Here is a 26654-nt window from a genome sequence, read left to right on the forward strand (position 1 = left end):
GAAGACGGCCTTTTCCAATCATAATATTACTTTAACATGATGTGCACACAGAGTGCCATCTTGGGGCAACCTGCTATTAAGTTATCTAGATATTTTGTCACTATAGGAACTAAAGACTGGATCAATTTCAACTCACCTCCATTGCCTATATTATATATCTGAATGCGCATTTTAGCTACCACAGAAAAGCTGGCTTCTTTAAGGAACAATTCATCAGATTTTTCTACTTGAAGGCTACCTGAACTGCCCAAAGCGCTGCCAGTTTTTATGCACTGAATGCAAGAGCAAATCTGGGAACATTGGTATTTGGTCAGATGAGCACAAACCCTGATACCTGTATACTTATTAAATTAATAATATCACAAAAAACCCACCCTGCAAGAAATCGAGCCTTTGCCTCCAACAAGTGATCTATTGCACAGGGAAAAAAATACACACAGCTAATTCTTGGAGACATTATTAAAAATTAAACCACTATATTACTGACATAAACACTGAGCTGCTCCTGCTGTCCTTTATCCTGCTGTGGAGGCACTGGAAGCACCTGGTGTCAGGGCTTGGCTCTGCTGGAGTTTGTCCAGGATCAGTGCAAAAACGATGCAGTGTCTTACCTGTGATGTTCAGCCTTAGGCCCAAGTGGCAAGCACAAACTCACAAACCAGTGTCCAAGAAACACACAAAACCCACTGACAATCCCACAAATGCAGCAGTGTGATGGTGGAGAGCGTTTTCCATGATCTGTGCCTACCTCACAGGAGTATGACCATCCAAAAAATGACAGTCCCATGTCCACATCACTCTGAGTTATTAGACAGCGGAGGAGAAAGGAGAGGAGAAGGAGAGGGAGAGGGGAGGAAGAGGGGAGGGGGAGGAGAGGAGAGGAGAGGATAACTGCATTTTAGGAACTCTTCTATACCTTTCTTCCAATAATTTAATACCAAAAGGAAAAATACCAACCCTTTCTATAAATATACATAAGGCATTACTACCGTGTGTGTGGAGAAGGGGTTTTGCACTTGCCTGCATTGCAAAGCTTAAATCTTTGAGCTATCTCAAGAGAAAAATGAACCCAGGGGTCTGCTGCAGAGCCTCTGTGTGTGCACCCTGAAGCGCCAGGCGCCCAGGGAACAGCTCAGCCCCATCAGCAGCTCTGCCCCAGGGAGCCAGGACCAAAATAACCAGAGTGGGAAAACTTCCAGAGACAATACGTACCCACTTTTACCAAATGCAATTTTTACTCATTTTCAGAAGTTACCTGTTTTCTGACTAAATAATAAAGCTACATGAGGAAACCAGCAATGGGATTTAGAGGAAAGAGGTTCAGCGCTAAGTGTAGCCCCCATGAAAATTTACAAGGAAAAAAGGGACAGGCAACAAGAGAGGTTACAAAAACACAATACACCCTATCTGCAGAACAGATACTGAAGCACTTTTTGCTCTAATACACAGTGTTGGCATCTCCTACAGGGCAAAACCTGCATACAACTGTCCTTACGCAGAGCCAGAACAGCAAAGTGCACATATGGGAAATACCCCCAGGCTGGAACAAGCCAGTCTCTACCTGCCAGGCAGCAGGCAGATAGCCCATAAATCCATCTTTCTGTGCTCTTCCTTATAGGGCTGAGTAGCTGGATCTAAAGAAGAATTTCGGAGAAAAGGAGGGACAGACTGTTAATGTCTCTGCATCACAAACACAGAACAAGCAACTGTGCAGAAGGCTGACACTACCAGTGTTACCAGAAGGGCAGCTGCACAGTTGAATTCACCAGCCACACAAAAGTCATGAAACGCGAGCTACAGTCTCCTGTGCCAAAGGGCCAGGGAGGGTCAGTCAACAGTGGCATTGCTGCCAGAGCACCGGCCCAGCTTTGCACAGATGCAGATTCTCTGACACCCCACAGCATGTCTACAGAGGAAGATTCGTCCAGGTTAAAGAATATTTGAATGCATAACAAAACTGCTGTTCTTGGTTAAAGGGACACAGAAGGAAATAAAACTGATTTGTAATAAAAGTTCCCAAAGGTCAACTGACAGGGAATTCATCCTGAACAGCATCCCATGAAGACAGGTTCTTAGTTTCTCCCTACACCACCTGAGATCCTCCAGCCAGGTGGGAAATCACTAACTACTAACAAAAACAGTGAAAACAAATGGTCTTATGCTTTTTCTGGAGACCCTCACAGTAGAAAGCAGGGCCAGTGCCAAGCAGAGAGAATGGAGACTCACAGCCGTGTCATAAATCATTCCCCAACCTAGGCGCCGGCTTTTTGGAGGGATGTTTCTGCAGCCTGCAAAGAGAAAGTCAGGCCACAGACTTGCGTCATCTCACCCCTGAGTCATCTCGCCATGCAGATCCTCTCTCCTACCATCACTCCTCGGCCGGGCTCACATAATTACTACCGCAGAACTGCAATCATCCCTGTGCAGTTGGAGCAAAGCCGGCATCCCCACCCACACACTGAGAAAGAGCCATGCTCACCCCAAATTCAGCAGCTGAATGTGAAACTGAGACCCCAAGACAAGATGGGGAGGTGGGGAAGGCTTCCCGGGCTGCTGAAGGGATTCAGGCAGGGGATGCTGCCTGGGATACAGGATGCCCTACATACCGGGGACGGGAGTGGGGACAGAGCGGCGGTGGGGGATGGATGAGCTGTGCCTTGCTCGTGCCTATGACCAGGTTATGTCAGGTGCTATTAAGGCATGAAGCGTGAGCGTGTGTGTCTGAAACCCTGCTGCAGACAGCCCCAGCATGCAGTCTCTTTTCAGTAAAGAGCTTTTTTTGTTGTTGGTTTTTTTTTTTTTAAAACGTACCCGAGGCAGCAGTTAAGAGAGAAAAACATGTGACCAAATACAGGGGAGCAAATCAAGGGGTCTGCACCTCCAAAACCACGCTCCTCCCACAGGTTTTGGGAGTGCCCCTGCCATTTCGTCCGCACAGCTCCACTGGCCGTCCATGTCCCCTGAAGGCAGAGCTGCAGCCACCGGGGAGCTCCGTTGTGTCTTCAAAGAGCCTAAAGTGGGTCAGCGGAACAGAGAGAGAAAATCTGATTTCAGCATGAAGAAAGTGGGCAGACCTGCTGGCTGAGAGACAGCAGAAGGCAGAGAAAGGCACTCACAGGCTCTGCATCCCCATGGCAGTACAGAAAGGCAAGGACCACTGGTCCTCTCTCCCAAAATCACGGGGAGGGAAAGGAACTATGCTTCCCAGATCTATAATGGGCTGCACACCTGGGGATGGGGGAGTGTGAGAAGGTAAGTGTGTCCCATTGCCCTCCTTACAGCACTCTGCCTAGGGCCACCCTCACCCACCCTCCCGATCAATTTATTCTGACTCAAACCAAGCGAGAAAATTTTAATCCATCCTTTCATGAGCCCAATGGCCACATCTTGCACCCTCCTTCCTTGCACCTGAGTAAACCCAGAGACAACGGAGGAAGAGCCCCAACAAAACTGTCAAACTCAAAACAGTGCCTTTTGGAAGCAATTAAAAATTCTAAACAGGATGAAAGGAGACCATGAGGAAGAAGCTTTGTTACCTCCATTACTCTGACAGAGGCTTTTGACCTGAAAATAAAACAAAATCACTCCTGCATTTGTAAGCAGAGGGCGGCACGTGGGTTTGGGTTGTGCCAGGTACCAGGGTGAGGCAGACCCTTATGAAACACAAAACTGCCAGAACTGTAATTGGGGTGATGTCTGAAATGTAAAGAGTTTTTCGAGCCATGAAACAGCTGAAAGCCTTTGTGGGGACCAAAGATTTGCTGATGTCCCTAACAGGGGACAATGGCTAACAGAGACCTTGTTATCCCCTGGTGCCACCAAAACCCCAAGAACTGTACATACCCTCTCCCCACCTGGGCATTCTGAAACGCAGCATAAATCTGACCTTGCTGTGGCAAAACACCTTCCAAAGCCACGTGGCTGGAAGCTGAGCAGGCTTTTCTCTGCAGATCCTGGGTAAAACAGCTCAGATGCCTCTATGGAGCTGGATCCCCACCAGTGTGGTCTGTGGGCCCACACAAAACCATCACACCCTCGTCCTGACCACCGGCTCCAGGGTGGGTTATGTATTTGTTTAAAGACTTCCAATGAAAATATCAGCTTAAGAAATCACAGCAACAAGGGATGGGTGGGGAGAACATTCCCCGCGAGCAAGAATCTGAGCTCTGTAATTGCAAGTATCACATCTAGATATTGTTGTAAAGAGCTCTGCCTACAGAAGGAATAGGAGATTTGATCTAATACGCAAATAAAAATCAGAAATCTCTCCTGCCAGCCATGAAAAAGGCTATCAATAATTCATTTTAAGAAAAACGAAGATCAAAGAAAAATGCTGTGTTAGTTTGACATTTTTATATGTTGGTTCAGAATTCTTCTTTAATGTAATATGTAACAAACAGCAGAGTTCATCTATAAATGCCAGACATGCTTGTAAATTGTTGAATATAGCTGGTCCTGTTAATATTCACTTAGACTTTTTTAATTAATTCACTTTGACTGCCTTCACATCATTTTTATTGCCTCTATCCAGCAGTTGTAGGTCAAGTGGAGCTCTCAGAAATGCTGCACAGAGTTTCCAAAGATAAAAGTTTCAACTTTGTAACCATATTTCCATCTATTTCTTCATGTTACCCACCACACAGCCTAATGTCCAACCCAACTTATTTGACTCTCACATACTTGCCATTAATTGCTTCTGAAAATTGTATGGTCAAGAGCCAGAACGAGGTGCCTGTGTCCTAAATTAATTGTCTGTGCAAGTTCACCCTCATATATAGTGGTTTAATTTCACTTACAACTTCCTTATGGGCATTTGGTGGAGTGGATGTAGTATATTATACTCCAGAATGCACAGGCTTGCAATCCACAGATTTCAGCGTTATGTTGCAAGAGGTATTTATTGCAGTGGAGAACTGCCGGCAAATTTAACAAATATTGCTCAAGCTCAGTCTGTATTCCCTTGGTGTGCAGGAGACATAAGGGCACTCATGTCTCCTAAATTTAGGAAGGATGAGGCAAGTTTATTCCAGGACAAAATCCTCTCTAAAATGCAGAGAATGGTTAACTATCTGCGACTTATCAGTTCCAGGGTCGAGTAGAAAAGCAAATACTCCTGTTGTTACACCACTTTGATTAAGGACTGTCTTTAAAGTACACATTTAGGCAATATTCAGACAGTTCTTTAAAAATCTGTTTCCCTAGAGGAGAGTCCTTGACAGTAACAGCCTTCAGTAACAGTCAGAGGCTGACACTGCACGTGCTGTCTTTGGAGGGAAAAAAGCTGTCGCTCAGGTCTTGAGCATGGCTGAATCCTACAGCCTCTTGGTCATAGATTTTTAGACCCGTTGTGTTTTCTGTGTATTGTAGTCTTTTAAATTACTATTTACATTGGCTGTTCTATCTAGGAAATAATGTAGTTTGGTGGAGGGGGTAACAGTTACTGAATGTGATGACAGTCCATATGGTAAAGCTGTTATCTAATCCAGACGATAAAAAAGTATCATCTTTGTTACATCCAGTCAGTTGTGAACAGAAAGAGTCAAAAGGATTTTTAAATTTTTTTTTAACCAACTGTTTGCAGAGTGCAACGTTGACAGTTGCATTTACTGGAATCCTATGGCACTGCCAGCTGTCCGAAAACAGCGCTCACAAAACTGTACGTCCCTTGGTGGACTGCTTTTACCCGTGCTGGCAAACAGGGGGGCCATCTCCCCTGCCACAGAGGGAGCTGCCAAAGGGGAGCTTTTTGCCTGCATGCTTCAACCCCAAGAAATCTCAACCTGAAGAAATCCTGTCCCCACATACAGTGTCTCGTGGCTCATTGCTGCTTCTAGGGAAGGAGCTCCAAGGACGAAGTCTTCCCACCTGGGCCACCCACACCTCTCTGCCCACCTGGCTGTCTCTTAGGCATCCCCCAGACCATGCAGGTGTTGCACCATGCTGAGGACAGCAAGTCCTGGCCATACTTGCAGATGGCATACCTGCAGGTGGGACCCGCTGGTCCCAAAGGTGGCCTTGGGTGTTCCCTTAATCACATGGGCAACGCACACAGGGATGAGACAAAATGTCATAGCTAAAGGCAGCTCTTGAGTCTCTCTTAAAGCCAACATCATTTTAGCCTTTTTTTTGCAGATTACAATAAATTTGTTGAATCACTTGGACACTTTTGAAAACTTTAGTCAATGTTGGAATAATCCCAAAAGCAAAGGGGGGGAACAAGGCCACTGCCACTCACTCAGAGGGCTACACTGCAAACTGCAGATCCCAGAAACCTATTTTTAAAAAGCCATTCCAGAGCAGGAGGTGAAGAACTGCCACAGCCAGCCAGTGTGCAGCAAACTGACATGCAGCAGAGTCCTGTCTGGCAGCATAAATTGATATTTCTGATCACAAAATTGATATTCTGATCACAGCCCAGAGGCGCAGCAGCTGGATGAGGAGCTGGCAGCTCGGACTGCAGCCCCGCACCGACATGACCAGTCTCAGTGCTGGGGATGGGTGGCTGAAGCAGGTACCCTGCGCTGGTTCCAGCAACACCATCAGATAGAGAAGAATGGGGGCACTGCACTACATTTATGGGGGTTTAAAGCACAAGACCTGACATTACATTGGCCTGTCCACTCTCAGATACCTACATCATAAAAAGCAGGAGGGGGAAAAAAATGTTTCCCTGACACGCAGTATGAGCACAAACATGTTACTATTCGAAAGGCTGTACAAAGGTTAAGTCTTTAATCCCTTTAATCCAGACAACAAACAAACAAACCCCAAGAATGAGATCCTGGAGCTCAGCTGAGCACGGCCAGGTCTCTTGTGGGGGCTCTCCATTCATCACTGCAGCAATTTAAGAGTCTTCAGCTAAAAAGTTGCTGCAAAGGAAACAGAAGCATGCATGGTTTTATTCCCAGCTCTTTAAACCTTATCACAGGCAATCTGGCGGTCTGGGCCCATGTTTCAGTGAAGGGTTTAACCCTCAAGTCAGTGGTACCAGGGTTACTGGATTCCCAGGTCTGGCGGCCGCTGCCCCCTTACCGACACTAGAGCTTGAGTGCGATGACTTTTCTTAGGTGTTACTCATGCACAGAGAAAATGTTGTTTCTCCTACATGAAGTCAAGGGTGATTGAGGCAGGGAAGTAATCAGGTAGTAGAGCAGCATCAGAAGATAAACCGCAGAGCATCTGGAGCCCAGGAGAGCTCTGCTTTCAGTACACCATACAGAAAGCATTTTGGTCACTACAGTGCACGCCACTCCCAGACCACAGTCCTGTGATAAGCAGACATCAGTGCAGGCACCCAAAGAGTTAATTTGATTTAAGCCCTGATCTGGGTTTATCAGAATAGCGGGGAACTCTTCCAGCTATTTCAACGGGAATTGGGTCATGCTGCAACCACGCATCTTAAATGAACCGCAGGAAGAGTGCCACTAAATTCAGTAGTAGTATTCATGCAATTCAAATTAGATGTGTGGTTATGTACCTTGCTGAATCAAGTCTACAGGAAAAGTCTAAGCCAGCGGTATAAGCAGCATATTAAAATGCCACTATCCTTTACCATTTCTCGTCTTTTCTGTATCTGTCTTACCAAGTATGAGCCATTCAGTGCACATTCTGTCAATTTAGGGAAGAGTTGGTGGACATGATCTAAACGGCCACTACTTCAGCAGTACACAGATGAGCAAGCAGAAGAGTTAGCAGCATGGATGTGGCCCAGCCCTCAATGAGAATTTGTGACAGTCTTTTTTGAACCAAACAATCGCCTTTCTCCTCATTTTAGATACTCAGGATGCTGCAAGAGCTCTCCTAAGCCTCACCCGGCTTTGCTACAAGACAAATTGGACCTAATCTCTGACTCTGAGCAGAGGCCAGGCCAGAGTCGTGCTGGCAGGGCTGTGAAAGCTGTAGGGATGTGAGATGTCCTCTGGTTATGTCCTCTGTTTATTAGAGCAGTCACTCTGGTGTGTTTCAAGCACACCAGATCCACATTAATAATTCTCATGGTGGTACCGGGTATCACTACAGTCCTGCTCACTGTGTCCCCACTGCAGCCGGAGCTGAAGGTCCCACACAGAAAGGAAAATGCAAAAGGCAGCGGAAAGATGCAGACACTAATAATTACATGATCCAGACTACATATCTCAGTGCAGAGGGGTAGAAAAAGGAGAAGGCAAAGGCTCCTACCACAGCTGATGGGACTAACACTAAACAAATTCAAAGGGATGTGCAGTGGCACGGGGAGCTATTGCTCTGCACAAGCCTCCATCTGTCCCTGGTCTCAGGAAATGCCACTAAAGCATGTTACCATCTTGAGATTATATGTGCAGCAAAGGGAAAAACTAGATGGGGGGGCGGGGGGAGGAGAAAGGAAAAAATCAAACATGCTACACACATCCCCATTTGCAACTAGGCCCTGAATTAGTTAGAATGGATGCTCTCTCTGCCATGAGGATGGCAGGTATCTGATCTCATTTTGTAAAATAGCAATAGTCCCTGCAAAATTACAGCTTGGTTCTGGTATTATTTGAAAAGGAAAAAGTTCCATGAACCATTTAGATCGTCTTGGGAGCGGTCACCCCTCTCCCAGCTCCCAGCACAGGAGTTCCATCTTCCCAGCTTTTCATCCCATTTCCACAGAGCCCAATAGTTGTGTTAGCAAAGCAGAAGAAAAGGGGCAACAACTGTAGCAGGCCAGAAAGGGTGCAGAGAACTATAAAGGCCAATAAATCCCGCTATGTAGACACCCTACATGAAGACCACGAGTGCCATTCGCTATCGGGCTGCCAAGCTGCAGGAGCACTGACACCTTTTCCATCCCTGGCAGTCCACAAGGCTGCAGTCCCTACAGACACTTCATTCCACTTACCAGACTGGTTTTCCTTAGCCCCATCAATTTCAGCTCTGTTCTCACAGCCAGTAGCTCAAGAATACAACAATTAAAGATTAATGGTGTAAATGCATGGGAAGTTGAAAAATCCAGATTTTTTATAATGTCATGCCAGATGTATTCATTTTTAAACCTTACCCTTGTGGTTTAAGACACCAGGCCAGGAGTGTCACTTTTCCCCAGCAGACTGCAAATGCTTTCTTCCTTTCAGCTGCCAGCTAGTTTTGTGGGCTTAGATATTTTTCTTTATTTAATTATTCACTGTAATGCATGAAACATTAAGCAGCTTCTTTCCATGAAGAAATGAGTGCTGTTTCCCAATGACAATATGCTAAGTATCCTTAATAGTAGGAATAAGGAAATGAGTTTCCTAGAACAAAGGGGAAAAGGGCATGGAAAATGAGAGAAGCTCCAAGCAGCTAGAATATACTAACACAAAAAAGCTGAGACTTCATTTCGAATAAAATAGTCATGATCAGCTGACCTGGGAAATAAAAGCAAAAAGAAACATACTTTTAAAGCATAAAAAGATATGTTTTTCTGCTGTGATGTTTGGGCTAGAATTTTTTTCTTTCTCAACATTGATGCAGATCAGTCACTGAGGATGAAGCCACAGATGCAATCTTAGGATATGTAACAGTTGTGTTTTCTTAATGGTACTAAACCCCTGAAAGGTGTGAGAAATGTGTATTGTTCAGAAGAACAGAAAGTTAAAGGCTGAAGTCATTAATAAAACCCATTCCAAGCCACAATTTTTCCTGTAAAAGCAGGACTGCACACACAACTTTCAGGGTATATGCTTTACTCATTTAATGTCTTCTACAGCAGCAGCAAAAGACGGTCTCATCGGCTTATGGAGCATTGGGACCTCCTGACAGCACGCCACACCACCACAGCCATACCTCACCATCGACCCAAGACGGGAAAAACCTGGTGACCTTGCTACTGTCACATGTTTTGATGAAACCCTTCACCTTGTCCTTGAAAACCTGGGTAGGATTGTGTAGGCGAGAGGATTTCTCCTGACTCTGGCGTTTATTTGTTGGGTCACAGAGGTAAAATTATCTCTGTTTGATGACTTAAAGCTGTTGGCTGTGGAGATAATCTGTGCATTAGCAGCTGTACGGTGGGTGGTTAGCAGCTTCGAATCTGTAGTTGGAAGCAAAGATGTCATCTTGCACAGCACTTTAAAACAGAAAACAGAGCATGCAGGACAAAACTCCCATCGTAACCCTATGCAGAAATTGCTTTCCATGACAAATTCTCTCATTTGGTGTCATACTGGAGGGTGAGTCCCCAGCTGTGTCCTCCTGCACTCCTCCCACTTCCCATGGTTGCATCCAGGGAGGAGGAAGACCCCGAGCAAACACCCAGTGAAGGCTTAACTCCTGCAAGTGCAGCATCTGTCTCTCTATGCCTTACCAAAAGGAGACTGATTACCAGTAGCACAGCTTAAAACAGGAGGTCCCAGCAACTTGCTTTCCAGAGCCACAAACTGGCTATCATGAAGCTAAATCCCATTAGCCTTGAGGCGAAAGAGGGCCCAAATCTTCTACCTGGGCATGACTTCTCTGGGAAAGGTGGAACAATGTGCCTTACTCACTATGGATAAATATTTAGAGTACAAACACTGCTGGAAACAACCATCTAAACTCTCAGCCTGCTAATTCATCAAACAGAAACTCCTTGCCCATTGTGTAGGAGAGCAATAGCAAGCCACTCCTTCCCAAGCCAGGGAATTTTGCTCTAGAGATTTGCAATTTTTCTCCTCCAACCTTCACTTTCTCTGCAGCTGCTGAGCTTTAGTGCTGGCAACGAGGGCTGGGAGCCAGGGTGGAGTCAGTGCTGGGCAGATTTCAGGCTGGAAGATTTATGAAGAACAGACATCAAGACCAAAGAGCAGGAAACTGATAGCAGATAGTGAGGATGTAAAGCATCCCTGGGATAGGAGTGACAAGAAGCAGAGATGCATACTTTTCTTATTAAAAATCTGCATATGAAAGCAGAGGGGAGCATCCTCGCACACAACTGACCTGCCCTGTGCTCTCTCTTCCCTTCTGTGTGGCCTGAGACAGAGCAGAGACATACAGCTTGTGTTACATTTCAGAATATCACCTACAAGGATCATCTATAAGGTTTTTCTCATGGTTTGGCGTTTTGTGGGTTGGTTTGATTGTTTGTTTTTTAAGTTTTGCCACCACTGTATGTGCAAGTGCCATAACACAGTACATGACTACACAGACACCGGCAACATCCACACAGCCATAACAGCACAAAAGATCTGTAGGCACAACTAATATCTGGAACACATTAAAAAATTAGAATATATAGTTCCCTCAGCAGCTGTACTACTTTTCTCACAGTCTTTACTAATTAACATACATTGAGGAGGTACCAACAATGGCAGACCCAAGGTCATGCTTAGCTTTCTTTTTAAACAAGGCACAGAATAATACCTTCAGCATTGACAACGCTGCAGTCTCACATGCCACAGAACTGAAACTTCAAAGAGTTTCTTTGCCGTAAGCCCCCTCCCTCCTTTTCTTTTTTTTTTTTTTTTTTTTTCATTTTTTGAATCGCAGAAATTAATTGAATATGACACCTTTGTGGAGTGGTCTATCTGATCCACTTGGTCATCTCTCCTGTTTCCCAATGCCACAAATGCAAATCCTTCTTGGGTTCAGGAGCTGCAAACCTGAGCACTTTCTCACCCCAGCTGCCTCCCCCGCCCTCCATTCCCACCCCCCTCATGAAAACGAAGTGTCTGTTGGCTGCCTTCCTTGATGTGCATTTCTTAGAGTGATGATTTGCATTACAAAATACACAAGGATGAATTTGCCTAAGTTTTGCTCCCAAAGGCAAGCATTAAAAACAATTTTGAGGCACTCCCAAAACTCCTGCTGCCATCTTCCCTACTCCTTAAAAGCCATCTCCACTGTGAAACCATTTTTTATGTCTTCCAGTAAATCATTGAAGATCATTTTCACTGCTCATTACCTTAAAGACGTATAGGTTACATGGTCTGCATTGTCTCACAATGAGAAAAGAAACAGACAAGGCAAATGTTTTATTTATGCTTTAAAATTGGATGTGGAAAGATTTGTAAATGGATTAATTTTAATTAGTGTACTCATTTAGTTTAAGAAAAAAAAAACAAACTAGAAAGCATGCCTTAAAATTAATGCACTGCTACCCTGCGTATTAACAAATACGTCAAGTCTTTGCTTGTTTTAAAGCCCCTTTGTTGCTTAGAGGTTTTTTATTGCAAAAGCAGCCCCTGAATAGTTATTTTCAGAACCCATGCTGGAATAAACCACGAGACAAACATTTTTCTTGCTGTTCAACAAGGCTGCCCCCATAACTGTTATCCTACAAAGTAAATGTTTGCACCGTGGCTTTTGTGTCCTATCTCCTGGCACGGTGGAGGCAGGTTCCGTCTCCAAACTCATCCCAAAGAACCTCTTTGCTGTTTGGTAAGTTAAAACTAGGTATCAGCCCCAGAAACAGATGCGTTTGAATAATGGCTTTAACATTTGTCTCTCCTTGAACTGTTTCTCTAGTGGCTGCAGAAATTAGATTCCTCACAGATCAAGAGTAGGTGCGGTACATTGATGACCACACTGATGTTTTGACATTTTCATTGTATTTCATTAGGGCATGAAGCAAAAGCGGAATCACTAAAACCCAGCAAGGCCAAAAAATACTGATTTTGACTTTCTGGAGCTCAGTAAACCAGATCCTGGATATCTCAGTATCTTCTGCAGATGCCGCAACCCCAGACAGGAGAGTAACCAACCGTTGGCCTCCACCCCACCTCCTCTGCACTGCCTCGTGACAAACACAGAGAGGTGTCTGCCCCAGAGGCTTTACTTACTGTACAAACCAGGCGAAAAAACCTCAAGGCATTTGGTATCTCCAGGATCCCAAGACTCAGCCCCTTTGCACACAAGTTTGCTTCCTGCCTCTTAGTAATTTTGACATTTTAGGACCATCTCTGGAGACATCCTTTCTCCCAAACATGGGCTCCCATGAATAAGCTTTCTCATCTGACCTGCTTCTTCCTGCACAAGCTCACCGAGACTCAGCCTCACACCACCACCCACACCACCAGCACCCACTGTCACGGTTCTCCTTGTCTCCCACCTCAGCCACTGCAGCCTCTGCCCTTCTCACAGTCTGACTTGCTTCCGCTCCAGCCAGTACAACCAAAATAATAAATTAAAAAAATTAACATTGCTGTATTCCTGGGTTTTTCTTCTTCATCTCCTTGCTGCAAACATCTCCCAGTGTTGACCCTGACATATATTTACACGCACTTTGACTCAGCTCTGCACACAAGCAAGGCTGGGCCCCTTGGCCGCGGCAGCCCACACCTCCCATTTTCCAGTCCAGCACCTGCCACTCTTTCCCGTGCTGGAGCGGGCTGGAGAGGACCTTCCTCCAAACGCTCCCGCAGCACCAGTGCAGGGAGCAACAGCAGACACGATGTCCTCACCGACACAAACTGGGGTGTGTGGCACTTCCAGAGGGAGAACAGGACCTCTAGCTACTACCACACACCCCTCACTGTCTTCTCCTCTCCCACAGTCCTCCCTCGCCCCCTCTGCGCTGCCCAAATACCTGAATGTCACCGTTTAGCTCCCAGCAGCCTGACTTCAGCCCCCTGCCCCTCTCCCAGCAGGCAGGCAGGCAGTCCAGACAGGCTTGAAATGAAACCCCTGGCAGTTCCAGAGGGTGCACTGCTGCTGTGACACCCCCAACCCGCCTGAGCATTTTAGGATACCACAGCTGTGAACGATGGACTTGTGTAGGATGGAGTCTGGCACCTTTCTGTGCTTCAGCCAAAGAAAAGGGGAGAGGGAGAAGCGACACTTTCCCCATCCACTTGATGAAAGCAAAATCTGGTGGAGGCAGGGAGGGAGAAAAAGACTGGGCACTAAGCCCCTTATTAATTAATGCATGTTTTGAAAAAAATAAACGCAACTGTGCACTCATTTCAGCTGGTTTCTAGGAGCTTTTGTGACCTTAATAATTCATGTTTACACAAGCTGCTTATAATGTTAAGCAGTTGTTTTGTGTAGGTTTTGTCCGTTGCATTTAACTGGGGTGAATATATCTAGCTGTGAAATGAGGTAGGCCATAATACTCAAAGGGAAGCTTTAAAAAAAAATTACAGTGTTTTTATAAGGACAAACTAAATTCACAGCTTTCACTGAAATAGTGTTCCATCCATTACTGATACACACAATGTAAGAAACGGAAAACACATATTTTTTTCCCCCAGGTTCATCCTTTCCCTTTCCTTTTCATGTTCTGGCAGCATTTCCAATACCATAAACTTTCATTGTTTCTCAAGCACGTAATCAGTATATCCTGCCTGTTTTGCTTTTCTTCATAGCAACAGGAGGGTAAGGGGGGGCATTACAAACACCAAAAAATGACCAGAAAAACTGAGAGGCAGGTAGAGCTCCTGAGACCACCTTTAGATGCAGATTTTGGATAGCAGTTTGGGCTCCTCCAATGCACCACACTACATAGCAAGAGGACTTCTAGCACAGGGAGAGGGTTCATTCTTCCAGACTTGTGCCCATCACCCAGGGGCACACAAGTCCTCTAGGACATCACTTCAGACGGTGGCCTCGACTAAGCACCAGCCCATACCTGACCCACCAGGTAGCCAGAAGAAAGCATGCCAGCAGCCAGAAGCAGCAGCTGCTTCTTGTCTTGAATGCTTTTATAAGCCTTTCCCGACACACCAGATGAGATTTAACGTGAACTGAGAGCCTGCTCATTCCTGGGCAGCTTGAGAAGGAGACAGGGATGCCGTTGTGAAGGGTCACCTCTCCCAAGTGCTGGCAAGCTTGTGTACATCCCTGCCAGGCCATGTATAAACTAGAAGCTCTTCCATAAAGACTCTTAGTTGTTTTTTAATCTGATTCCATTTAAACAAGTTCTTATTTAAGAAAAGCAGTGTTCATTTCAACTGGAATTGCAGTTTGCTCTTCAATATAAACTGCCAAATACAGGTTGCAGCTGCACCTCCCAGCAAACAGTTTCCGTGTGCTGCAGAGAAAAAGCAAACTGTCCCTGCAGCACCAGCAGCTTCATAAAATAAACAGAAATGTGGGCTGAAAGAAAAAGGTGACTGTAAAAGCCATGGGGTTTTGTTCCAGGTTTACTCTGGCTCTAGCAGAAATGGGCCCCAACGCATCATTTTCTTCCATAAATAAGGGATGTTGACACTTAACACAACCTACACAAGTGTGGACACTCAGAGCGTACACAATGGACTCAACCTACCAACCACTTGCAGCAGTCGGTGTAGCCAGGCAAACTCCAGGCAATTACAGACCAACATGAAACCAGGTGTTTTTAAGGCAAATACTAGGTCTTCTATAGAAAAGTTCAGGTTCTGTTTTGACAGATTAACAGTCATTTCTGTAGTGTTTCCAGCCTTCATTGAGTTGAAGTTTCCACTAACAATTAAAAAAATATAATGTAATTGTTCTTAGAAGCTTACAGTAGTTTTTAGAACAAGCTGCAGCCCCCTCCCTCCCTCCCACATGCAACAGGAACCAGTGGATCCAGTGGATCCATAGCTCTGTCAGTATAAGCCTATGGCTGTTATCATTGCCAGTAGCTAAAATAATGTCCACTATCCTGACTAATAGCACATAAAGTTCAAAAAGTCTCCTTTCTGCTATGTTTCTTTGTGTGCTTACAAGATACAAACTAATGGTTTTATTCACCATAGAATAGGTACCTAAATCAGTTGGCATCTCATCTGAGCTCCATCAGATTTAAGGCCATCCCTACCTGGAGGTAGGATTGTCCCAAATGAACACTGAGGAGAGACATTAAAAGATGCCACATCATATCTCCTAACCAGCAACACTTCCTGCATCCCATCAGAGCTATTACCTCTGAGACATCATCCCATCTACAGGAGATATTAAAGGGCTACAGAATCATTAATCACCAAGCAGGCTGCTTCAAGACAAGACTTCCTACTCACATTTTCCCAAAGTTGCTGTACACACTGAAAAGCCACTATTGTATTAAAGGACCACTCCAACCAATAAACACCAATTCTAAAGAGTTTCCCCCTGTTTCTTAAGCTGAGCTACCATTTTTGATGCTTGCCCACATCCACAAAAGAACCATGTAGGAGATACGGGGCTCAGGACCAACAAATAAACTTCAAAATACAGTTCATCTGGGAAACTTGCAACTGTGACACATAAACCTATCACTACCTCATGCCCCAAGATGCACACTACAAGAGGACGGTCGTTGCCTGCCTGGCAGTGTACAACCAGTGATTTCACATCCATCAGATTGCAGCACTCAAACTGCATCCACACCAGGAGGACCACAGCCAGCCACAGGGATCCAACAAGGAATGCTCTTTTCCTCCGTTGTAACTACAGGCCATTAACTTTGACTTAGAATACATTTATTAGTAAATAAATGTATAAAGTACCAAATGATTTAGTGGAACATTCTCCAGACAAACACTAATATCTCACCCCCAAGAATCAAATTTAATTGGGGGAGGAAGAATATTTTAATTGATACAGCTCTACATTGTAAAATGGCACTTGAGTGACAGGCAATTACACATCAAGCAATTCCTCTTACGTAGTGTATAGCGGAACAGATACAGCAGGAAAGAGAAGAAAAACAAGCTTAAATACATCAAGAAATAAAATTTGTGTGCACTGTCTGTATGATCAATGCAAACATAGCCACAAAGATTTGCATTAGAATAGCGCAGTAAATAACCACACCACAGCTGAGACATTTACAGCCACATTAGTAAATACACTTTTACTTCTCGAAGAGAGGATGGCAATTTATTAAACCATCCAAACAAGACATCTTGTGATCACCAGTTGTGCTTTAATTAGAAAGGATCCTTCTGAAAGCCAAGCAGAGGGCCAGGTGACCCATCAGGTCCCTTCCATCCTAGTTATCCAGGAGCTGTGATTCACTGCACTTCAGACTACTCACTGCGTAGAGGTTTAAATCCTTTGATGAGCATGCGGACGTGGACTGAAAGACAATGCTGCGGGCCAAGACAAGCCCATCACACCCAGCTCCCCCCAGCCCCACACCTAACAGCAGTGACAGCACACCAGCCAGAATAACTGTGCATTTTGGAGCGGTGCCACCCAGTTGTTCATTGCATTTATTTATTTCCAGCTGAGCTGTGGGACAGATTTCCCACATAGAAATGCTCGTAGTTTTATTCAGAAGAGAAAGAGGAGTATGTCTGTTACTCTATACAAGAGGGTGAATGCGATGCTGCTGGAATAGGATGTGCCACATCCCATCCCACAGCCCAAGCCCCACCATACCAATGAATACATTTCCCTGCTCAGCTTCTCACCCCAAGAAGTGGAGGACCCAAATAAAACACATACAGAGGAAGGTTGCTCTGTGACATGGATGAGATGCTTTGTATTTCTGCTGCAAATACTAGAAGAGTAAAGGGTAAGGAACATTATTAAGGGAAGTGGAATAAAATCTATGTTGCTGAGAACCCAGAAGGCAAACGGAAAGCTGGCCTCAAGTCAGCCCACCCACTTGTTTGTATTCCCAGATAAACATGGCAAGCATGTCCCTAGCAGAAACACCTGCAGTGAGAGCTCAAAAGCTGGAAACTGGCACTGCCGATTTGGGATATGGATGACCACAAGGTAGGTGATCATCCGTCATGAAAGTCTCAAGCACTTCAAATCCAGGCATCGTGGTAAAACAGGTAAGAACATAAGACCAGGATTTGTATTTTAAAGACAAACAAATGCTGGTTAATGTTTAATGTTTAATACCTGTCTCACTTGTCATCTGACATCCTTCATAATGGGAACTGAATTCAGAAGAGACAAGGACTTTGGTTTTTAATACGAGGTCAGTTGCCATCAGAGCTCCTGCCAGCCCCGATTAAAGCTGGTGGACTGACAGCTGGGCACTACAATGAGCAGATGTGGCTGCCACGGGTCCCCCCCACCCCCCTCCACCAGCACAGGGGACACTGTGGAGCTGCTGGGGCTGCACTGTTTGCATCAGAGCATTAGGGTGGCATTAAGTAAACGCTGCCTTTGGGGTCTGTGTTTTGGTGCAGACTTTAGACAGAAGCTCTCTCAAAACCCATACCATTTTGAAGTCTCTTCCTGATCTTTGATTGTATTGAGAAATACATAAACATCCCAGAAAATCTTGATCATCCCATGAGCAGCATACACAGCTCAGTATTAAAGCTAGACTTTCCCCCACATTGCTGGACAACTGCTTTTGCTCTGGGAGCAGAGAGAGAGGCAGCAGTGTGTTAACTCCTTCCTTCGGTCAGGTCACAAATATGAGTTTATACAACTGCTATGCTTGCATGCAGCTGGAGGTATGGAAAAACCCTGCTCAAGCAAGGAACAGGCTGCCTTTTACCCATCTGGGAAGAGGAGAGCATTGCTAAACTTACAGACAACATGCAATGGGACAGTGGCACCAGTAAGATGATACCTAGTGAAGTCCAAAGCATTTACAGAAGATCAAGTAGCTGGGCTGCTCTTGTGCAGATGTGCAACACCCAGGAGGCAACAGCCGGATGTTTTCTCTGGAAGTCAAAAGCAAATAGGGTAGGTTTGGTATCTGTTTTAATAGGCCTTACCTCTGTCAAACTTCTGGGCAAAGCCTATCAGTCTGAGACCTTGTGGAGAGCAAAGCGAGCATCAAAGCTCTCCTTCATTTTGTAGGTCAGGCTTTTGGGCTGGCGCAGTGTCAGCTCACGCATATTCTGCAAAGCGCACTTTAATTTTTCATTGTAACAGCACCTACAGACTTTGATTGAAATAAATAATGAACCAATTTGTATCATGAATCTAAGAATCACTCTCTTCTGGTCCCCATCATGGAGAGGATTTTCTTCCCAGTGACAAGTGTTAATGCATTTATGCCCTAGTTTCCCACAGTGGATGTCACTATTGAAGTGTCAGGAAGGAAGGTTAGAGCTGCTTTTTCAGACTGCTCCCGTCACCCTCAGCAGTCCGTTTTGGATGAAAACATTCCAGCAGAACACAGGCTGAAAGAAGGCTGCATTTTAAACAGCACAGCAAAAGTCTTTGTGTTGTATATGATTAAAACGTAACATTGAATAGGTCTTTTTCCCAGTCTGAGTCAGGGAGAAGGCTCCACTCCATAAAATTACAGGGTTTTTTCTGCAGAATGGCAGGAGTTCCACAAGTCTTTAGTGTAGTTAGAGACCATTTTCTACACTTTTCTTATTTTTCAATGCTGTTCTTTCTGGTAACTCCCCCAGCACAAATCCTGATGGATAGTGCTCCATTTCTGGGAGCTGACAGAGGACACCCGCCTGTTTGCTGTAGCTGGGACCCCCAAAGCAGTGCCTAGCTTCACTTCTCATGAAGAAAAAATGACCAAAACCAAAACCCAGTGGATCCAGACACTCTAATTTGAACCATTCTGACTGTGTGATTCATGATAATTCTAATAAGCACAGTTACTTGGGAAAAAAAAATCAATTATCAAAAGCAACCTTACTGTAATTTCAAAGTTTTGCCAAATTAATACAATTTGATTTCAAGATGAATTTAGACTAAGCACACACAATAAATGCTGTAACCCACCCAGGTACTAATCCCCTTTGCAAACTGTCTAACACTGCAGAGAAAGTGAATAAAATGCTGGCCAAATCAAACAGTAATGAAATTAAAGCACAACTGGCGCAGCTTACCGCAAGCTCATCTTTGGGAGGCTGCACTGAAAAGGAGCCATTGCAATTAGGCAGGTACAACACAAGAGGTATTAGATTGCAGAGTTAGAGCTGCTCCCACCTCCCTTGCAAAGCTTTACAATGTCAAAGCAAGGCAGCAATATCAGTGTGCTGATGCCAGATTAGGAGCCCTTTTTAAACAGAAAGGGATAATTATTTTCTTTGGGAGAATAACCATAAATTAATTTCATTCACCCAAACCACCTTTGTCATTGCTGGAAGCTGCTGCTGAAGGACCACAGACTCTGCCCTAGATGACACCACATTGCATACAAATCTCTGGCTCAGTACAGTGGCAACTGGATGAGATATAAAGTCTTGTGACATGGTGAAGGTCAGATTAGACTATTTGACCTTCAGGCTAAATTTATCAATTTAGTGAAATATATAATAACACGGTTTTTAACTACAACAACATAACACAAAGAGCAATACAGCTTGGCCCATTGCAGATCTGTACTAAAATACAATATTCATGTAATGACTTTCATACATGATCTAGTTAAGATTAGCCAGGAGAGCTGTTACTGTAACACATGGGTAATAGAAGTAGAAAGCTGAGACTCACCAAAGCGAAGCCACTGCACCTCGTTACAACCCCAGCGGCCTCAGCAGGGCCAGGCACGCCAGTTGGGAATAATGAAAGAGGGAACGCTTAAGGATCATACATAATACGACTCACAGACCTTAAGGAACAAAACGCAGTTCATTACAATGGTATTGTTTTGACAGAAATGAAACCCAAATTACTCACTCACTGCTGTTATTTTTACTCCATCAGCAGTCGGGTATGTCGGAGTTGGTGCTGGATGCGCTGCCCAGCACGGCATAAGGCAGTGCCAGGCTTCTCCGGGCTCTACGCAAGAGCCAGCTGTCATATGGACAAGGGGGTCAAATTCTGAAAAATACTCTTTTCTACTCTTTCTCTGCATACATTAATCTACGTGCTTATTCCTGTTTACATTTAAGATGTATGCCATAAAAGAGCTTACAGGATGTGTACTGCAGCCAAGTTAATATTGTTGTTGGAGCCTCAGCCTCTGTATTTCCTGACATAACGTTGCCCAGTTAATTTTTTTTTTTTTTTTTAATTCTGCATTTGTCTAATTGAGTTTATTAGTGGTTTGAACCCATTTAAGGTAAGAACGCTACACAGAGCATCTATTAACACCCACAGGAAACCCAGCAAAAGAACAGGTCTACGCTGAAGACAGTAACAACATTCAGAAACAGTATTTAGTATAGAAATGTATACAAATATAGCCAAGAAAGGTACTTTTAGTAGTAACATTTAGAAACAATTTAGAAATGTGGCTGGATTGTAAGACCTCCTCATGTACTACTTGGGTAAAATCCACAGCTTTTCATTCAGGGCAACTCAACCGACCTTTCAAGAGACAAAGTGTGCTGTGTACAAGAACCATAATTAAAAGAGTAACAAATAAAACCAAGTTATTTTTTCATAGATGTCACGACTTGGATTATAAAGTCAGGAAGTGGAGAAGACCTTTACTTAAATCAGGCGAATCATTTCACAATGCTTGTGCAGATGAGCTAAGGCAGATGGACCTCACACTAAATCCTCTTTCCACCTCCCAACGTACACTGTGCACACTTGCACCCAGCCATTTCTTTATTCCATAAAGGTAATGAAAATCTAGCAAGACACCCACAGCAATATCATGAAGACATGCAATGCCTCTTAAATTTTGCCCTTACCACACAGAGGTTTGACGTCACTAGCACTGCCAAACGCAGGGGTTACCTGCCGCACACGATAGCCACAGCTCTGCATTCCTAGGAAAGCCTTTACAAGTCACTTGGACTTTGACCTTCTCTCCCTACTTTGTCTCAATGGAGAGAGCCAGAGTCCTGGTTTCTGACCGGTGACTCCTGAGCATCCCCGGCTGGACTCAGCCCTGCTGTGCCCCTGGCAGAGCTGCTGGCGGCTGCCTTCACCAGCTCAGGAGCTGGTAAACCCGACTAAACATCTACTCACATGCCAGGTTTTTTGACCAGTGATCCCCTGTCAACATTGCAGAGGGAACACCAAAAAAGAACACCTTGTGTCATGAAAATTGAAAGACTTTTAGCTCTTCTTTTAAACAAAAAGAGGAAAAAAATTCATATCCCGCTTCTGTAAAATGTTCGTGAGTTTTATAAAAGTGAAAAAACAAGTTTCCTCCAGGCTAAGCACTGAATAATTTCAAAGAAAAAAGACTTCAAAGACACATTCTATGTTCTATTTGCATTCAGTCATTTTGTTTTCCAGAAAATTATTACCTCAGTAATATTGCAGGCTATTCTGCCATTCACTGTGAAGCTTTGGCTACTCAGAAGGTAATTTGTCCACTGCAAGACCCATGCAAGACAGGGAGAAGCCATGCTACAAATAGGAAAGTCTGTGAGTCATCTTGAGGGATTAGCATAATATTTGCAAGGACATGTATCCTGGACATGAAAGTGAGGGTTGCAGAGGGTGTAAAGGAATCACAGTTTCCCTTAAAATGAAGGCAGAGAAAGTTAAGACCAAAGCGGTCAAATGCTCTGACAAGATCTGCTCACAGCTGCTCCTGCTGCCCCTCCGCCAGGAGCAAAACGATGCCCGGTGGCCTGATGGCTCCCCTAAAATCCAGAGGCTAACACAGGGACACGGGGGACAGTGCCTGAACCTGCTGCCACTGCACTGGCCAGAGCACACCAACCCCTCGTGTCAATCCCCCACCAACTCCCACAGCCTCCAGGGACGAGAGAGCAAACACGGGCTCGGGGACGTCTCCTCCTGCACAGCCCCACCACGCTCACACTAGACAGAAGCAGAGAAGATCTGACAGCCAGCCGAGAGAAATTCATGAGCGCTGTCGTTCATTATAAAGGCTACCGAGGGAAAGCGCTGAGGTTAACGGAATGGGCTATATTAAGCCCATTTATAGCTTTATGGCCCTTGCAAAGGGGCATCAGAGCTTTCTGCAGCCAAGTGTAATGGTCAGATAGTTACAAACCGAGACAGGTTTAAGAGACCACCCCCAGCCACCCGAAGGAGAGGCGGCAGAGTTAACTTCAGAGTTTGAGGTCAGCTCTTGATGCTTTCCTCTTACGTACCCCATCCACATCCACGACAGCTCCCGGGCTTAGAACACTGCATATACCACAGCCTGCTTTGTGTGGACAGGAGTATTTAATGACACAGAGAACTACCTTCTGATGATCGGGGGCGGGGGGGGGGGGGGGGGGGGGGGGGGGGGGATGGCGGGTGGAATCAGCCAGATGTTTCATGCTGTCTGATTTTATTAAACTGCTGCATACAGGGAAGGGGGATGGTTGCTGTTTTTCTGTGATCGCCACCCCTCTTCCTCATAGGCCTGACCCTGCTGCACTGCAAGACAGTAGCACACGCTGTCACGACATGACCTGATCCACAGCACGGGGACACAGCACAGTGTCACAGCAGGCGATGGCGCTGCCCCTTGTCCTGCACATATGCACACCGGGTCAGCAGAGCAAGGTCAGGGCAGAGACCCTGCAAGCACCCCCAGACCAGGGGGGTGCACCCCACCGACCCCCAGGAGAAAAAAGACCCACCGACCCGGGGGGGTGGACCCTGCTGACACCTGCCCCATTGACCTACGGAGGGGTGCGCCCCACTGGCGCCAGGGCATGGAGTCCTGCTGGTCCATGGGGGATGCGCCCCACCAGTCCCCTGAGGATGGAGCCCCCAAGATGACGGGGTACACACCCCACCGACCACCTGCAGGGGGCGTGCCGCCCTCGGGCCCCCCGGGGGATGAAGCCCCAAGCCGGGTCGTGAGGGGGGCACCGCTCTGACATCTGGAGGGGGGTTCCTGCACCCCACCGACCCCCTGGGGGAGGATGAAGCTCCTCAGCCCCTGGGTAGGGAGGTGCACCCGCAGGAGATGGAATCCTCGGGGTAAGGGGGGGAGGCACCCACCGACCCCCGGGAGACGGAGCCTCCCCGGCACCCGGGGCGGGGGCTGCATCTGGCCGACAGCCGGGGAGGGAAGCCCCGCGGTGCCGGTGCCGTGGCGGGGCGGGGATGACTCCCAGGGGCTGGCGGCGGACAGAGCCCCCGGCCCGCTGCGGCAGCGCGGAGGAGGGGGGCGCAGAGCCCAGCCCCGTCCCCGCGGGAGCGGAGCTGCCAGTGGGGCAGGCACCGGCCGCCGCTCCCGCTCCCCGCTCCCGCTCCCGCTCCCGCTCCGGCCCCGGCCCGCAGCCCCGCGCGCCGCCGCGCTCGCCACTCACCTCGGCGGGCACGGGGGGACCCGGCGCCCCGACACCTGCCCGCCGGCCCCGGGCAGGGCGGTCCCCGGCCCGGCGCCGCTCCCTCGCCGCCCGCCGCGCCGCCGCGCTGCCCGCCCGGCCCGGCCCGAGAGCGGCGGGGGCGGCCCCGACGGGGCGGGCGGCGCGGGGATCCCGCGAGGGGCGGCCCGAGAGTCCTTGGCGGGGCGGCGCCCGGGCGGGTCCCCCACCGCCCCCGGGGCACGGCGGGACCGGCCGAGCACGGTGGCACCAGGGGCCGCCGGCGAGCCGGGACCGGCCGGGGCCGGGGGGCAGCGGGACTGCGGCCGGGGTCGGCGGGCGCTCGAGGCGCTGCCCGAAACCTCCGGCCCCGAGCAGCCGGCGTTGCTCGGTGGAAGGCTGTAGTATTTTGGGACACGTCGGGATTTTTGAAAGTCCTTTGAATATTTTCCTTCTGTCGTTTTTATCTTCTGTTCTCGCTCAGGCAGGCAGCGCTAGTTCCAAGGATTTAAATGAGCAGCGAATTACCCACTTTTCTTAAAAAAAGAGGTAAAAGAATCCTTTTAAAATTTAACAAAGTTCCTTTTTTACTAGTGACTTAATAAAGTGAAATCACATTCTAAAATGTTTGGTTGCTTTTTCAGGTTCACTTTTCCTAGGCACTGTAAACGGAAATGGTCAGTGGCTCCTTTTTCTTGCAAGCCAGGGTCCTTTCCTGACTAGTGCCCCCGTACAAGGCTCAGGGAGTGCATTTCCAGTACTGCTGTTCTAAAATTAAATCTTAAAAAAAAAATAAAAATAAAAAAAAATTATCCAGATCAAGTAAAGTGTCTCTAAAGTATTGTCTTTTAATAAAGACTCTGTCAGACTATCACATTACAATTTGGCCCAGATGCTCTGCCTTATCAGTCCTTTGAAGCTGATTGCTCATGATGGCAATGTCTGGGCTGATAACTAAATCAAGCCCAGCATTTGAAGAGGAGGATTGTCTAGAGGCACTTGTTGCAGTGGCTGGCTTGGCATGAGGTACCAGGCAGTGCCTTAGGACTTTTCAACATGCAAAGGATGCTGTTAGTTGAGCTGAATTGTTCTGCAAATGCAGAATACTTTCCACGCAAACAAAATAGTATCACAGAGCGCACTCGCACTCGCACTCGCACTCTCGACCACCCTCCGTGCAGAGCAGGGAGGTTTTCAGTGGTGTTGGCCAGGCCAAAGCATGCGATGAGGGGAAAAAAATACAAAACAAGCATCCATGCTGCTGAACTCTGGGATGAGGCACAAAAGAACAGCTGTGTGATTCCTGATGGTGACCTTATTTCAGTGAAGGAAATCCCAGGTACACAGAGCAAGTAATAGCTGCTGGGACTGGTGGGAGAGCTGCTCCCTGCAAGCAACTCGCCAAGTTTTCCACCAGCACTGCTGGCAAACAAGCTGACACCATGCCAGATCACAGTCAACCAAGCAGCACTCAGGAGGACTACATCCCACCATGTTTTACCCCTGCATCTTCATGCTGAAGTGCAAGCCCGTTAAATGGTTTCCTGCAGGGCCAGGGTTAATCCAGAACACGATTCAATGGAATTTCAATGAAAGCAGATTTTGGGGTATATGAAGTTCTGCTACTGCTCCAGACACCATGTGGCTAACCAGTGCCAGGTCACAGGGGATCGAGGCCCCTCCAAAAGCACCACAGTATCAGATTAATTCAGTCTCCATCCATGATTTTTCCACTCGGTTTCTAGGGACCTGCCTTTGCGCAATTCTCAGTCCATTATTTAACCGCATGAGAACGAACAGCCCTGCTCGCAAATGATTGCTCTGGGCTGCCAGGTAGCTCACTGGAAACGCTGCTGGCTCACGGTAGCAAGGTGAATGACAGGGCGAAGCAGGAGTACCTCTGAGTATTATTCCCTTCGACTCCCAAGTTCAAAAATGTGATTATCTCCTGGTAGGACACAAAAAATCCCCAGAGGTCCCACAGCACCTCAGGATAGCAGCTCAGAGTGCTGAGCCCTTATTTCAGAGCATGGCTGTCCCCTGTGATTATTTCTGGCAGGAAACCATGGCCAATAGCTATGTAAATGTGATGATTGTCTTCAGCAGAAGCAGCATAGGGATGAGAATGACCAAAATACACATGCACTAACTTTTGATTATCCGTTATCTTCACTTTTAAAGATCCACAAGTCCAGCCTGTTTGTAAGGCTCATCGCTAGGACAAGGGAGCAGATTATGCCTGAACCACTTCTCATTCAAATCGGAGGAGTTCTATTCATTTCAGGTGCTATACCAATGTAGAAGTGTCATGAAAAGTCACTTTATCTTCCTTATCCTCCCACATACAAGTATGACTTAAATCTCTCTAAAGTCAGTTGTATGCATTTCCCCCATTTTCTGCATCAATTGCAAGGTAACGTTATAAAGCGCTGAAGGTTTGGTGCTCCTACTGCAGAGCATTTGGCTTCTGGCAGGATTATATCACAGCAGCAAAGTTGATGCTCATAAAAAATGTTTTTTGCTAAGTACTTCCATGGGCAGCTGTTCATATTTGATTTTGCAATGTAAATCAACCACTGCTTATATCTTCTGATTTCAGACCAAAAGGTGGAAAAGATAGTGTGCTATATGTGTTGGGTTTATTCTGCAGGTCTCTATGGAAAGGCCAACCTTATCTGCAACTGGAATTGGTAATTCTGGAAGCTGCCAGCAATATTGCACGTTCTC

At 46.4% G+C, this 26654-nt stretch overlaps 1 protein-coding gene across 3 annotated transcripts in view; it reads right to left on the reverse strand.

Annotated features, from left to right (window-relative positions):
* PDZD2 (PDZ domain containing 2) overlaps nucleotides 1–24036 on the reverse strand; it is a 204761-nt gene extending 180725 nt beyond the window's left edge. For all 3 annotated transcript variants that reach the window (XM_055699127.1, XM_055699126.1, XM_055699125.1), the window contains exon 1: nucleotides 23931–24036. The gene's annotated coding sequence lies outside the window, so the exon portion shown is untranslated. The remainder of the gene's footprint in view (nucleotides 1–23930) is intronic.
* Nucleotides 24037–26654: the final 2618 nt, after the last annotated feature.

This window comes from Falco cherrug, chromosome Z (genome assembly GCF_023634085.1).
Source record: "Falco cherrug isolate bFalChe1 chromosome Z, bFalChe1.pri, whole genome shotgun sequence".
In the NCBI taxonomy this organism is placed as follows: domain Eukaryota; kingdom Metazoa; phylum Chordata; class Aves; order Falconiformes; family Falconidae; genus Falco; species Falco cherrug.